Source organism: Lontra canadensis, unplaced genomic scaffold, assembly GCF_010015895.1.
Source record: "Lontra canadensis isolate GAN:19392208 unplaced genomic scaffold, GSC_riverotter_1.0 scaffold1, whole genome shotgun sequence".
Lineage (NCBI taxonomy): Eukaryota > Metazoa > Chordata > Mammalia > Carnivora > Mustelidae > Lontra > Lontra canadensis.
Window position 1 is genome coordinate 65,748,074 of NW_022630995.1, and position 14,186 is coordinate 65,762,259.

Below are 14,186 nucleotides of genomic sequence, written 5' to 3' on the forward strand. Positions count from 1 at the left end.
GCTCTATGCCCAACATGGGCCTTGAACTCATAACCCCAAGAGCCGTCAGGCACTCCTCTGTGTAACTATTTCTTAAAAGAGGTATATGTGCAAACCAGCGTTCTGACTGTACTCTCCCGCAAGTTATGCAACAGCTTCCTCAGCAGCAAATTCAAAGAATACTTCCCACACAGGGAGCAATAAAAATTACCTGTGGCCACTGCTATAATTTAATAATTACATAATCCTGGTACTATTATAATAATATTAAAAATTTTACTGTTGCTGTTATCAGATGGGCTCAAAAAAAATCCGTTTCATAACTACACTGCCCAGTGTCCATCACACAGGGCAACAGCACCCACCATGTGCAGCTCTGTCTCCTCCTCTAGCTCACAGCCCACAAGGGCTTCTTTTCCAGAAACCTAGCCCGTGTGGCCTGGCCCCTTCAGTATCTGCCATCAACGGGCAACAAGAAACCATGGACAGTAAGATGGATCTCCACTTCCACTGCCCAAACACACCTGCTCCCAGATGCAAACAGATTTGATCTCTGATCAAACGTCTCCTCTTCCGTAAACCCAGTTCTCCATCTAAAATAGATCCTGCTGCCATCATTCTCTATTTCCTCATGCCTCCCATCTTCACAGCACTTACAACTACTTAACATAGCATTTATTCTCTCTCTAGAAGTTTCCAAGAGGGGGAATGTGTATCTGTCCACTGGGCCTAGAACAATACCCAACATATAACAGTGCTCAGTAAGTACACTGATATGCAAGTTAATAAAGTTATAGGATAGAAAATATGCTTGCAAAGTAACATTTTTTAAAGATTACTGTTGTTTAAAGATTACTGTTGTTATTTTATCCCAGCAGAGAGGGTTCTCAAGGCATTGTTAAAAGGTAAGTGTCCCACATACTCAAGTCCTACTCTATTTAAGATGCTTTTTTCCTATGTAGCATAAACTCATTAAAAAAAAAATACATCTTGTCAAAATACACTGAACACTTTTAAACTAACAGCTATGAGAAACAATGTACACTGACCATAACAATTGCTTAAAAAGGTACTTCCGGAATAAATAAAGCTCAAAAGCAAAATGAATTCAACTTGTTCCCCCCTTCATCCCCTCCAGCTCAAGTTTCCTGCATGTAGGTCAGAATAAGCATTAACAATTAAACAACTCTGTTAAAGTTTAATGTTATACTATGTTAAGATTCCTAACTATTTTTTTTTTTTAAAGATTTTATTTATTTATTTGACAGAGAGAGATCACAAGTAGACAGAGAGGCAGGCAGAGAGAGAGAGGGAAGCAGGCTCTCTGCTGAGCAGAGAGCCCGATGCGGGACTCGATCCCAGGACCCTGAGATCATGACCTGAGCCGAAGGCAGCGGCTTAACCCACTGAGCCACCCAGGCGCCCCCCTAACTATTTTTTTTAAAGATTTTATTTATTTGATAGTGAGAGGGATCAGTAGGCAGAGAGGCAGGCAGAGAGAGAGGGGGAAGTAGGTTCCCTGCTGAGCAGAGAGCCCAATGTGGGGCTCAATCCCAGGACCCTGAGATCATGACCTGAGCCGATGGCAGAGGCTTAACCCAGTGAGCCACCCAGGTGCCCCAAAATTCCTATTTTAAGGAGACATGTGATAGCCAGTAAGCACTGACCAAACTAAGGGGGTATTAGCATATTTACTCTGTTACTAACCAAATCTTGGATTTGGTTTTGAAAACCTTTAAAGAATAGGGAATTCAAAAAAGGACATCCCTCTTACACTTGCCAAAATAATTTCCCAAAGCATGGAGGAAAATAAAAACCAAACAATATATAGGATTCACAGGGAAGTGGCTTTTTTAAGTGATTTTAGATTCTCAAGAAGGCTATGAACTGAATTTATATAAAAAGAAAATACTGCAATTCACCAATTTTTCACCAAGAAAAAATTTAAAGCCCTGTTGCTAATGCTACAGAACATCAAGAGTATTTAGAGGAATAAATAATTATTCAAAACACAACAATGTAAAATAGAATTTGCAATGTCTGGTATCCAATAAAAAATTACCAAACAAGCGAGGAGCAGGAAAATATAACCCAGAGGAGATAAATCAATCAAAACCAACCCCAGCCCTGAAAGAGAAGTTAAAATTAGCAGACAAGGTCATTAAAACAGTTGGTACACAACATTCCATATTTTCAAAACCTTAAGTAGAGAAATGGAAGGTATAAAAAATGATACAAATAGAACTTATAAAAATGAAAGCCAGGACATCTAAAATCAAAAATTACACTAAACAAGATTAACGGCAGATTAAACACTGCAGAACAAAAATCAGTGAATGTGAAGATACAGTATGAACTATCCAAACGAAACCTACACAGAAAAGACAATCAAATAAAGGGGCATCAGTGAATTGTGGGGCAACTTTTCATGGTCTAACACGCATGGGATTGGAGCCCTCGAAGCACAGCACATGGAGAAGGAATAGGAAGAACTGTGAAAAATAATGCCCAAGATTTTCCCAAATGTGATGAACACATAAACCCACAGATCCAAGAAAAAAGCTCAATGAATCCCACAAGCACAAGAAATATGCACACACAGACACATCAAAATAAAACTGCTCAAAACCAGTGACAGGGAGAAGTCTTCAAAGCAGCCAGAGAAAAGGGACAGGTTACGTAAAGGAACAAAAATTAGGATGATAGCAGATTCTTGCAGGAAATGATACAGCAAAAAGACAGTAAAGCAACACCTTCTGAAAAAGTAAAAATTAAGAGTTCGCCCAAAGGTTTTGAGCTCCAAGCTTTCTGGCTTACATCATACTTCTGTGTAGCAAACTCCTGTGGTAACAGCACCTTTGAATTGCACACATTTCATTTTCTTCCACCATCATCTCATCTGGTTAGATTAGATGCACTATATGTCCATCTGCTTTCTTACTACAATCTCTATGCCCAAAAGCCATGAGGTATCTGTTGGCGGGGCACAGAAGGGAATCCACTGTAACCTCTGGGCCAGGTTCACCTACATTATATCTAATCCCCATAAATATGCCATCTCCTCCTGTTTTAGAATTCAGCAAACAAGGTTAATCTGGAATAGAGAATCACACAGCTAGGCATAACTAGGTCTTTCTCACTTCTTATAACTCTTTCTATTAACGCACATCTGAAATTATATTAAGCTAAAGGAAAAACATGAAATACCAAAGTTCATTCCGGGATAGAAGTAGAATGAAAGTGGAGAATTCTACTCAAAGAAAAGTAAAGCGGGGATGCCTGGGTGGCTCAGTGGGTTAAAGCCTCTGCCTTCAGCTCAGGTCATGATCCCAGGGTCCCGGGATCAAGCCCCACATGGGGCTCTCTGCTCAGCGGGGAGCCTGCTTCCTCCTCTCTCTGTCTCTGTCAGCCTCTCTGCCTACTTGTGATCTTTGTCTGTCAAATAAATAAAATCTTTAAAAAATAAATAAAAAAAAATAAAGGAAAAACATAACATACCAAAGTTCATTCCGGCATAGAAGTAGAATGAAAGTGGAGAATTCTACTCAAAGAAAAGTAAAGCGGGGACGCCTGGTGGCTCAGTTGGTTAAGCACCTGCCTTCAGCTCGGGTCATGATCCCAGTATCCTGGGATCAAGTCCCACATTGGGCTCCTTGGTCAGTAGGGAGCCTGCTACTCCCTCTGTCTGCTCTACCTGTTCTGCCTGCAGCTCTCCATGCTTCTGCTCTCTCTCTCTGACAAATAAATAAATAAAATCTTAAAAAAAAAAAAAAGTGGATTTCCTTTTTTTTAAGATTTTATTTATTTATTTGACAGAGAAAGAGAGAGAGATCACAGGTAGGCAGAGAAACAGGCAGAGAGAGGAGGAAGGAGACTGCCTGCTGAGCAGAGAGCCTGATGTGGGGCTCTATCCCAGGACCCTGAGATCATGACCTAAGCCAAAGGCAGAGACTTAACCAACTGAGCCACCCAGGCCCCAGTAAAGCAGATTTCTTAATGAAAACAAAGAACAGTCCTTTTTCCATTTATTCTAATGGCCAAGGCCCCCAACAACTGCCCTACAACCAATATGACACAGTGTTTCAGAACACTGTCTCTTCTACTCGCTCCTTTATGAAGACCAAAGTACTATACAACAGAACAAAGGGCCACTGGCAGATAAAACAATTCAGTTCCAGAGACAGAGCTCTATCTCGATCTAATGATAAAATGTACTCTTTGGGCAGAAATCACCAAATGATGATCCCTGCCAAGCCAAATGTTTTTATAAGGGCCACAAGCTAAGAGTGACATTTACAGTTCAAAAAAAATAGCAATATTAAACATAAATAATAGGTGATTGACCTGGAAATCAATTCAAATTCTAAGGTCCATGAAGAAGGCTCTACCGGGACAGTCACATTCATTTGCATATCACCTGGGCCTGCTTCTTGTGGCAGCAGCAGAGCTCAGAAGTTGCAACAGAGACCCTACAGCTCTGAAAGCCTGAAATATCTATTATCTGGCCTTTTACAGATAGCGTGCCAACCACTGCTTTAAGGGAACAGATGGGGCACACCATCTTTAACAATTTGTCATGAACATTATTCCTCACAACTAAGCTTTTAAAAAGTCGAGGCGCCTGGGTGGCTCAGTTGGTTAAGGTTTGCCTTCAGCTCGGGTTGTAAGGCTTGGGTCGTGATCCTGGAATCGAGCCCTGCATCAGGCCCAGCTCAGCAAGGAGTCTGCTTCTCCCTCTACCTCTCCCCCAAAGCCCCGCTCTCATGTTCTCTCCATCACTCTCTTTCTCTCAAATAAGTAAAACCTATACAAAGTAACTTGAAGATCACTCACACAACTGCTCTGTGCCAGGCACTGTGCTAGACTCAGGAAGTAGAGTAATGAGGCACAGCTCCTGCCCTCATGGGGAAGACCAGGTCCAAGCGTTACTTACAACCAAGTACCTGAAGTGTCAGAACTGAGAAACTACACAGAAGGAAGGCAGCACAGCCTGGAGGTTAAGAGCATCATCTATGGAGTCAGACACCCTAGGTCTGATTCCCAGCTCCACCACCTAACTGTATGACCCTGGAAATCACTTCAACTCCCTTCGTTTTTTCCTCTGAAAAAGAAGATAATCGGGGCTAGGTGGCTCAGTTAGGTGTCTAACTCTTGATTTCTGCTCAGGTCATGATCTCAGGGTCCTGGACCCAAGCCCCACATTGGGCTCTGCAATAAGCATGGAGTCTGCTTGAGATTCTCTCTTTCTCTCTAAATAAATAAACAAAATCTTTTTTTTTTAAGATTTTATGTATTTATTTGACAGAGAGACATCACAAGTAGGCAGAGAGGCAGGCAGAGAGTCGGAGGTGGGGGAGGCAGGCTCCCTGCTGAGCAGAGCCCAATGAGAGGTTCGATCCCAGGCCCCAGGGAGCATGACCTGAGCCGAAGGCAGAGGCTCTGACCCACTGCGCCACCCAGGCGCCCCTAAATAAATAAAATCTTAAAAGAAAAAAAACTGGGGCACCTGGGAGGCTCAGTGGGTTAAGCCTCTGCCTTTGGCTTGGGTCATAATCTCAGGGTCCTGGGAACGAGCCCCAAATTGGGAGCTCTGCTCAGCAGGGAGCTTGCTTCCCCCTCCCCCTCTGCCTGCCTCTCTGCCTACTTGTGATCTCTCTCTCTCTCTCTGTCAAATAAAAAATAAATAAAATTTTTAAAAAAGAACTTCCATTTCTCCTTCACGCGGGGCTCTATCCCAGTACCCACCTTTACGCACAGTACCCACCCTTATTTTTTTTTTAAGATTTTATTTTTTTTTATTCAAGAGAGAACACAAGTGGCGGGGAGGAGGGGACCATGAGGGAGAAGCAGACTCCCCCCTGAACAGGGGGCCTGATGCAGGCCTAGATCCCAGGACCCCACACAGGGCTCAATCCCAGGACCCCAAGATCATGACCTGAGCTGAAGGCAGACACTTAACTAACTGAGCCACCCAGGCACCCCTGTACCCATTCTTTTGAGGGTAAGTTTAAACTCTATCTTCTTTATGTAGCCTTCCCTGAAGCTTTATGACCTTATCCTTTTAGCTATCATTTTTCCAAGAATATGACTTAGTTTTCCAAAGACTTAAAGAGACCAAACCTTCCATCATTCATTCCACAAGTATTTACTGGGCACCTACTATGTGCTAGTTTACCATGCTCAGAACACAGTGGGAAGCAAAACCAAGGTGCTGTAAGAGATAAAACTGGAGATATACATGGGAAGATGCCAAACCTTGAAAGACTGGTCCAGTTCAGGATTTATGGACCAGGAAGAATCACTGAAAAACTCCAAGCAGGGAAGTGTCATGGTCTAGTCTACAACTCAAAACTCATTCTGGGGCGCCTGGGTGGCTCAGTGGGTTAAAGCCTCTGCCTTCAGCTCAGGTCATGATCCCAGCAACCTGGGATCAAGCCCCACATTGGGTTCTCTGCTCAGCGGGAAGCCTGCTTCCTCCTCTCTCTCTGCCTGCCTCTCTGCCTACTTGTGATCTCTATCTGTCAAATGAATAAATAAAATCTTAAAAAAAAAAACTCATTCTTTTTTTTTTTAAGATTTTATTTATTCGTTTGACAGAGACAGAGATTGTGAGAGAGAGAGCACAAGCAGGGGGGATAGCAGGCAGAGGGAGAGGGAAAAGCAGGCTCTCCTCTAAGCAAAGAGCCCAATGTGGGGCTTGATCTCAGGACCCTGGGATCATCACCTGAGCTGAAGCCAGACGCTTAACCGAATGAGCCACCCAGGTGCCCCTTCAGAACTCATTCTAGCAAAAACACAAAAGGGCCAGCTTAAACAGTAGACAAATACACTCTCTGCCTTCGTGAAGTATCATTACTGGGGCGGGGGGCGGAGGTGGGAATAAACAGATAAATCATTAAAACTAAAGGACAGCAGAAGTGTCTGAGTTAGTAGATAACAGGGGAAACCTATTTGAAAGAGGGCAGACAGAGCCTCTTTAAGGGACATTTAAGTGAGCCCTAAAAGAGGAGCTGGCCATGCAGAGCAGCATACAAGTGTTCATTCTAGGCAAAGGGATAGATGCATGACTCTGAAATCTCAAGAGCTAGGTTCCAGGAAAACCACTGTAAATGCATCAAATATGAGCAAGTGGAAGAAGGTAGAATGTGAGCTTGGAGATCAGGATAAGAAATTTGGATTCTGTCATTAAACATAATGGGAAGGGGCGCCTGGGTGGCTCAGTGGGTTAAGCCTCTGCCTTTGGCTCGAGTCATGATCTCAGAGTCCTGGGATCAAGCCCTGCATCGGGCTCTCTGCTCAGCAGGGACCTGCTTCCCCCCGCCCTTGCCTGCCTCTCTGCCTGCTTCTGATCTCTCTCAAATAAATAAGTAAAATCTTAAAAAAAAAAAAAAACCATAATGGGAAGTCACTGGGTTTTTGTAAGATTACTTATTTTATTCTGAGTAAGTACATAACCCAACTACATGAACTAAAATACATATCCAAAGATATAGAAGCTTATACAATGAAAAGTAATTCTCCCTCCCGTCCTTTTACCCTAGCCACACAGATCCCTGTCCCTAGAGGCGACCACTTTTATCAGTCTTTGAAGGGTTTTAAGCAAGACAGAACACATTCTAATTTATATTCTATGTAAATCACCCCAGCTGAAAGATAGAGAATGGGTTGGAAGGACAAGGAAACCAGCTGGAGCCTGCTGTGCCAGTTCAAGGGAGTCGTGATGGCTGCTGGTCCCAGGTGGTGACAGGGAAGATGGGACAGGAGGACTGATTCAGGATGTATTATGAGGAGAGAACTGACGGAACTCATGTTGGCAAAACAGCATTAATAACTATGACCGCAGACAGTTGTTCACACACTTAGGCTCTATAGGTCTAGTAATTCAGTCTTTAAAGCTTAAATATCTTGAGTTCAGTAAACACATACATAGATAACGGGTAAGAGAACAATGGGTAACGCGAGAAAAAACAGATTACTAAAATGCAATGTTAACAAACTGATTAATAGCGGACTCTCTGTGTCAATGAGTCAGACAATTTTATCTGAGAAATGATACTGCTGAAACCAACCCAAAACAGTACTGCTGTAGTTAAGGAGCTGAAATGGCAGCTATTTAAAAAAAGAAAAAAATACAAAACTTAAGTCTTTAATACTGGAAGCTGTCAACCACTATGTAATATAGAAGGCTGGAATCTTCTCAATAGAATTTCTGAGTATGACATCACACCTACATGATGTATTTTCTTCCTGTCTGATAACTTAAAATGTACCAGAAAATTCTCATCAGTTCATAGGATAAGGAAAAAAAATGCCATTAGTGAATAAAATTTTTACACTAGCATTCACTAACAACAGTTATGTGCTATATCTACGTAATGGTGTATTATTAAGTCTTCAAAAGGAAGAACATTCTGACACCTGCTACAACATGGATGAACTTTGAGGACATTCTGCAAATGAGCTAGCCACAAAAGGACAAACACCACATGGTTCCAATTATATGAGGTATCTAGAGTAGTTAAAATCTTAGATCCCGGGACACCTGGGTGGTTCAGCGGGAAAAGAGCCTCTGCCTTTGGCTTAGGTCGTGGTTCCGGGGTCCTGGGATTGAGCCCCACATCGGGCTCTCTGCTCAGCAGGGAGCCTGCTTCCTCCTCTCTCTCTACCTCTCTGACTACTTGTGATCTCTCTGTCAAATAAATAAATAAAATCTTTAAAAGAAAAAAAAAATCTTAGAGCCAGAAAGGACAGAGACCAGGGCTAGAGGCAGGGGAGAATGTGTTTGATTGGCAGAAAGATCCAGTTTCACAAGATGAGAGTGTCCTGGGAGGGACTGTGGTGATGGCTGCACAATGTGAAGGTGTAGAACACCAACGGGCTATACCTTTACAAATGGTTAAGATGGCAGGTTTTACTGTGTATTTATTTTAACACAATTATTATAAAAACTTCTCAAAGCATGGTGAGAAAATGTGTATAATACATTACCATCTATCTGATAAAGAGGAAATACAAATATAACCATAAAACTAAAATGTAAAAAGGTTATCTATAGGGAAGAGGGATAGGTGAAGATGAAGGGATGGAAAGAAGTAATACTTCTTTGACTATGCCTTCTTTCATATATTTCGAAAGACTTTTAATATTTTACATAATTGTAAGATTTTAAAAAGTAATCCCTAAATACTAAGAGAAGAAAAGGCACAAAACCTATGCACCCAGTAGCAAAACCAGAGTAACTATTCTAAGTGACTTTAAAACACAGTAATTTGGGGCACCTGAGTGGCTCAGTCGTTGAGTGTCTGCCTTCACCTCGGGTTGTGATCCCAGGGTCATGGATCAGGCCCCACATGGGGCTCCCTGCTCAGTGGGGAGCCTGCTTCTCCCACTGACCCTGCTTGTGTTCTTACTCTCGCTCTCTCTCTCTCTGCCAAATAAATAAATAAATAAGAAATCTTTAAAAAAAGAAATAAAAAATAGAACACAGTAATCTGACCTTATATCTTTAATGGGAATGCAAAAAAATTCAATTTTTATTACTTGATGATGGTCTTCATATTCTTCTAAAACTGAGATGTGTACAGTGTGGGATGAAACAATAAGTAATTAGGGGCGTCTGGGTAGCTCAGTCAGTTAAGCATCTGCCTTCAGCTCGGGTCACGATCTCAGGGTCCTGCAGTGGTGCCCTGTCTGCTTCTCCCTCTCATTCTCCCTCTGTGCTTACTCTCTCAAATAAATAACTAAAATCTTAAAAAAAAAAAAAAATTTTGAGTAATTAGAATCAAAATGTCTGTCTTGGAAGAAAAAAGATACAGGTGTAAGATCAAGAAGGTTAAGTAGAACTCCATATAGTAACCTATGATCTGTGCACTGGAAAGACCTAGAAACAATGATCAACCTAGTAGCAGTGAAAAACCCCACGACACAGAGTGTCATTACTAAATACCGTTTTTTCATTAAAAGAAACCAAGACCCCTTGGAGAAATAGATGGTTCCAGGGCTTGGGACAGAAAATGTACAAGATGAACCTGGTGCGGTTTGTCACACCAGAAAGATCAAAGACTTTTAGAATCTTGTTTAAAGGATTTAGGAGGTTGGGTGCCTGGGTGGTTCAGTGGTTTAAGCCTCTGCCTTCGGCTCAGGTCGTGATCCCAGAGTCCTGGGATGGAGTCCCGTGTCGGGCTCTCTGCTCAGTGGGGAGCCTGCTTCTCCCCCTCTCTCTGTCTGTCTCTCTGCCTACTTGTGATCTCTCTCTCTGTCAAATAAATAAATAAAATCTTAAGAAAAAAAAAAAAGGATTTTTTTTTCCTATTGGACAAAGATCAGACAATCTCAGCATCAATAAGGATAATACCTACAATGGACTGAACCATATCAAATGTGTTTAAATTCATGAGTTCACAGTGACACAAACACATAACACAACTCACTGGCTACTTTCAGAAGATCCCAACTCATTTTGAGAATTAGCAACCTACTGGAGAGGAATTAAGCAGTTACCCTACTTTTCCCAAAAAAGCTAAAATTCAGGATAACCAAATTATGGAGGGGGCATTTCTCTCTCTTTTTTTTTTTTCAGAGAGAGACAAAGAGACAGAGAAAGCAGGGGGAGGGGCAGTGGGAGACTGAGAGACTCTCCAGCAGACCCCCCACTGAGCACAGACCCTGACTCAGGGCTCCATCCCAGAATACCAACAGCATGACCTAAGCGGAAACCAAGAGCATCCCAACCAAATGTGCCACCCAAGCATCCCAAGACATTTCTCTTTATAGAAACATTCCATCTAACAAATGAAGTTAAAGAATTAAACTATCAACACTTTCCAAAGCCTAATAAAATAATGACTCTGAGGCACCTGGGTGACTTAGATGGTAACTAAACCAACTCGACTTCAGCTCTGGTCGTGATCTCCAAATCATGGGATCAAGCCCCTCACTGGGCTTCACACTGACTGTGGAGACTGCTAGAGATGCTCTCTCCTTCTCCCTCTGCCCCTCTCTGCTTGTGTGCTCTCTATATATTAAATAAATAAGGGCTTTAGGCATTAAGCATAAAGAGTCACTTATAAGAAGACTACTAATCATGGGACGCCTGGGTGGCTCAGTTGGTTAAGCGGCTGCCTTCGGCTCGGGTCATGATCCCGGCGTCCTGGGATCGAGTCCCACATCGGGCTCCTTGCTCGGCAGGGAGCCTGCTTCTCCTCTGCCTCTGCCTGCCTCTCTGTCTGCCTGTGCTCGCTCGCTCTCCCTCTCTCTCTCTGACAAATAAATAAATAAAATTTAAAAAAAAAAAAAAAGACTACTAATCATTATCTGCCCACCAACCTATGAAGTCTTTTTGCTAAAAATAAATTAACTCTGAATCTGATCACACCTTTAGATTTATCTACCAGTGCACAGTCATTTCTGTGTAGTTTAAGCACCATACAGAATAAAACCCAGACCGTAACTCCACAGAACAAATCACGGAGTTTCATCAACAAATAAATTACAAGGAAAGACAAAAGATGGAGGGGGACCTATAGATTAAAACAAATCACAATGCATAAACAGCATTTGGATCCTGATTCAGCAGTTATTAAAAAAAAAAAAAATACCTGTGACACAATCAAGAAAATGTTAACATTGGTTGGACATTTGAAGGTAATGAGAAATTATTCATTTTTGTGATAGCGGTATTTCTGTTTATCTTTTTAAAAAATGTATGTAGGGGCGCCTGGGTGGCTCAGTGGGTTGAGCCGCTGCCTTCGGCTCAGGTCATGATCTCGGAGTCCTGGGATCGAGCCCCATATCGGGCTCTCTGCTCAGCAGGGAGCCTGCTTCCTCCTCTCTCTCTGCCTGCCTCTCTGCCTGCTTGTGATCTATCAAATAAATAAATAAATAAATCTTTAAAAAAAAAATAAATAAAAATAAAAAAAATAAAAAATGTATGTAAATATACATGCCGAAATATTCAAGTTAAAAGGACATGAAATCTGGGTTTGGGGGATACAGATGAAAACCAGCTGTGAGTTAACAACTGTTGAAGCTGGATGAGGGTAAACAGGGACTTATTACACCATTCTCTCTACAGGTACCTGAGAACAATTTAACATGTAAAATAAATCAATCTGTAGTCTAAGTTTCACATAATAGAAATATCATTTTTACTGTTAAACTTAAAAATTAAGACAAGGTCAGCTAGTTGGATGTGTGATTTTTTTTTACAATCTCTTTTAAAGTATCTTTCTTTTCTCTTTTAAGATTTTATTTCTTCAGGGTGCTTAGGTGGCTCAGTCATTAAGCAGCTGCCTTCAGCTGGGGTCATGATCCCAGGGTGCTGGAATAGAGCCCCACATCGGGCTCCCTGCTTAGCGGGGAACCTCCTTCTCCCTCTCCCCTCTGCTCCTCCTTGTGTTCACTCTCTCACTGTTTCTCTCTCTCTCTGTCAAATAAATAAAGTCTTTAAAAAATATATTTATTTCTTCATTTGACAGAAAGAGACAGCACAGAAGCAGAGGGAAAAGCAGGCAGAGGGAGAGGGAGAAGCAGGTTCCCAGCTGAGCAGGGCTGCCATGGGATGGATCCCAGAACCTGAATCGAAGGCAGATGCTTAACCAACTGAGCTGCCCAGATGCCCCTTAAACTACCTTTTAAAGTATTTCAAATTGTTTACTTTTCTGACAATACAAGGACTACTTGAAAGAACTAACTGGAAACCAATAACCATCTAAAGAAACAGCTTTTAGGGTACAATTAGTAACACAAGGTTGAACACCAAACAAAACCTTATCAGTATCAGTTAATGTCAAAGACTTAAAGGGAAAAATGGTCAGCTGTATAAATTATACTTTAGAAAGAAAACAATCCCACCTCATGGAAACTGGGTAGAATTTAGATTCATGGCATTCAGTAAGCCTCTGTGACTAAAATCTAAACATAGTGACAAGCAGTAAAATAAACCATACCAGCTGTCCTGCTGTAAGCCACATCAAAACTCTGAAAAGCAGTTATGACTGCCGAAACCATTCACTTCCTTAAAAAACATCTTTACTCTTCCAGTTTTCCCCACAGTCAGAATCGAGGGCTATGTCAAGATTTTACAATGTTCGGATTTTACAATGCAATCTCTACATCGCATCAGCGCATTAGCTGAAGACTGAACCTTACAATCCCCCTCCAAGTCACCCGCTAGGCCACAGGTGCCCTCTCCCAGAGCTGCTGAACTCCCACTCGTTCTCCCCCCGAGGCTCCAATGACGTCCTGCAAAGGAGACAGAGCGCCCTTTCAGCAAGCCTATTTCTTCCCCCGTTAGGATTTCAGCCCATCGTCCGCAAGTACGCAAAGCTCTTTCCGTAACGACTTAACAGCAACGCACTCAGCCACCGGACGCGCTCTGGTCCTGAGGATCACACCAGTTGCTTCCGGTCATTTAGGCATAAAATCACACACCCCACCACCAGCAGCCCCCGGTGAGCCGAAGTAGTGATCGGAAGGTGGGGACGCAGGAAGCGAACACAAATCACCCACAAAACGTCCAAGGCCGTGGATTACGAGAATACACACACAAGTGATTGCCCAGGGCAGAACCCTCTGACACCTCCCCCAACTGGCCCACAACAGATGTTCCAGACAGAAAAGAGCGAGAAGACGACAAGCGCTGCGGCCGTCCAGTTCCCCGACGACCGCAGGACAGTCGGCAGGTCGGCCTGGCTGCCGGAACCCACCGCTTGCACTGGCTCCCGAGCCCACAGGCAGCCGCCAGCCGCTGGCGCTGCAAGCAGCCGACCGCGCCAACGCCCGACCCGCGACGCCCACCACCCAGCCCCCACGCCGGCCGCCCGGCCGCTCCCACCGAGCAGCCCGCGCCGCCAGGGGTGTGCAGGGCGCCGTCCCCTCCGCACCCAGCCACGGCCCGGCGGCGACACCCCTCCCAGCACCGCTGCGAGCCCCCGCGGCCGACTCCAGACCCGCCCGCGCCCCGCCCGGCGCGGCCCCCGCCCGCCTCCCCCGGCCTCTCGGGCGCCGCAGCCGCCACAGGCCCCGCGGCCCGGCCTGCAGCCCCTGGGCCGCTCCGCCGCGCCCCGGGCCCCGCGGCCGCCCCTGCGCGCGGGCCTCACCTCAGGGGGCGAGTCGCGAGCAGAGCACGGGCGTTCGAAGGTCCGAGGACTGCGCGTCGGCTCACCGCTCGGGCTCCGGCTCGGGGTCGGACTCCGGCTCCAGCTCCG

General features: G+C 43.9%; 1 protein-coding gene across 9 annotated transcripts in view; it reads right to left on the reverse strand.

Annotated features, from left to right (window-relative positions):
- Nucleotides 1–14,186, reverse strand: part of ADD1 (adducin 1) — an 86,741-nt gene extending 72,555 nt beyond the window's left edge. For all 9 annotated transcript variants that reach the window (XM_032856060.1, XM_032856054.1, XM_032856047.1 and 6 more), the window contains exon 1: nt 14,079–14,186. The gene's annotated coding sequence lies outside the window, so the exon portion shown is untranslated. The remainder of the gene's footprint in view (nt 1–14,078) is intronic.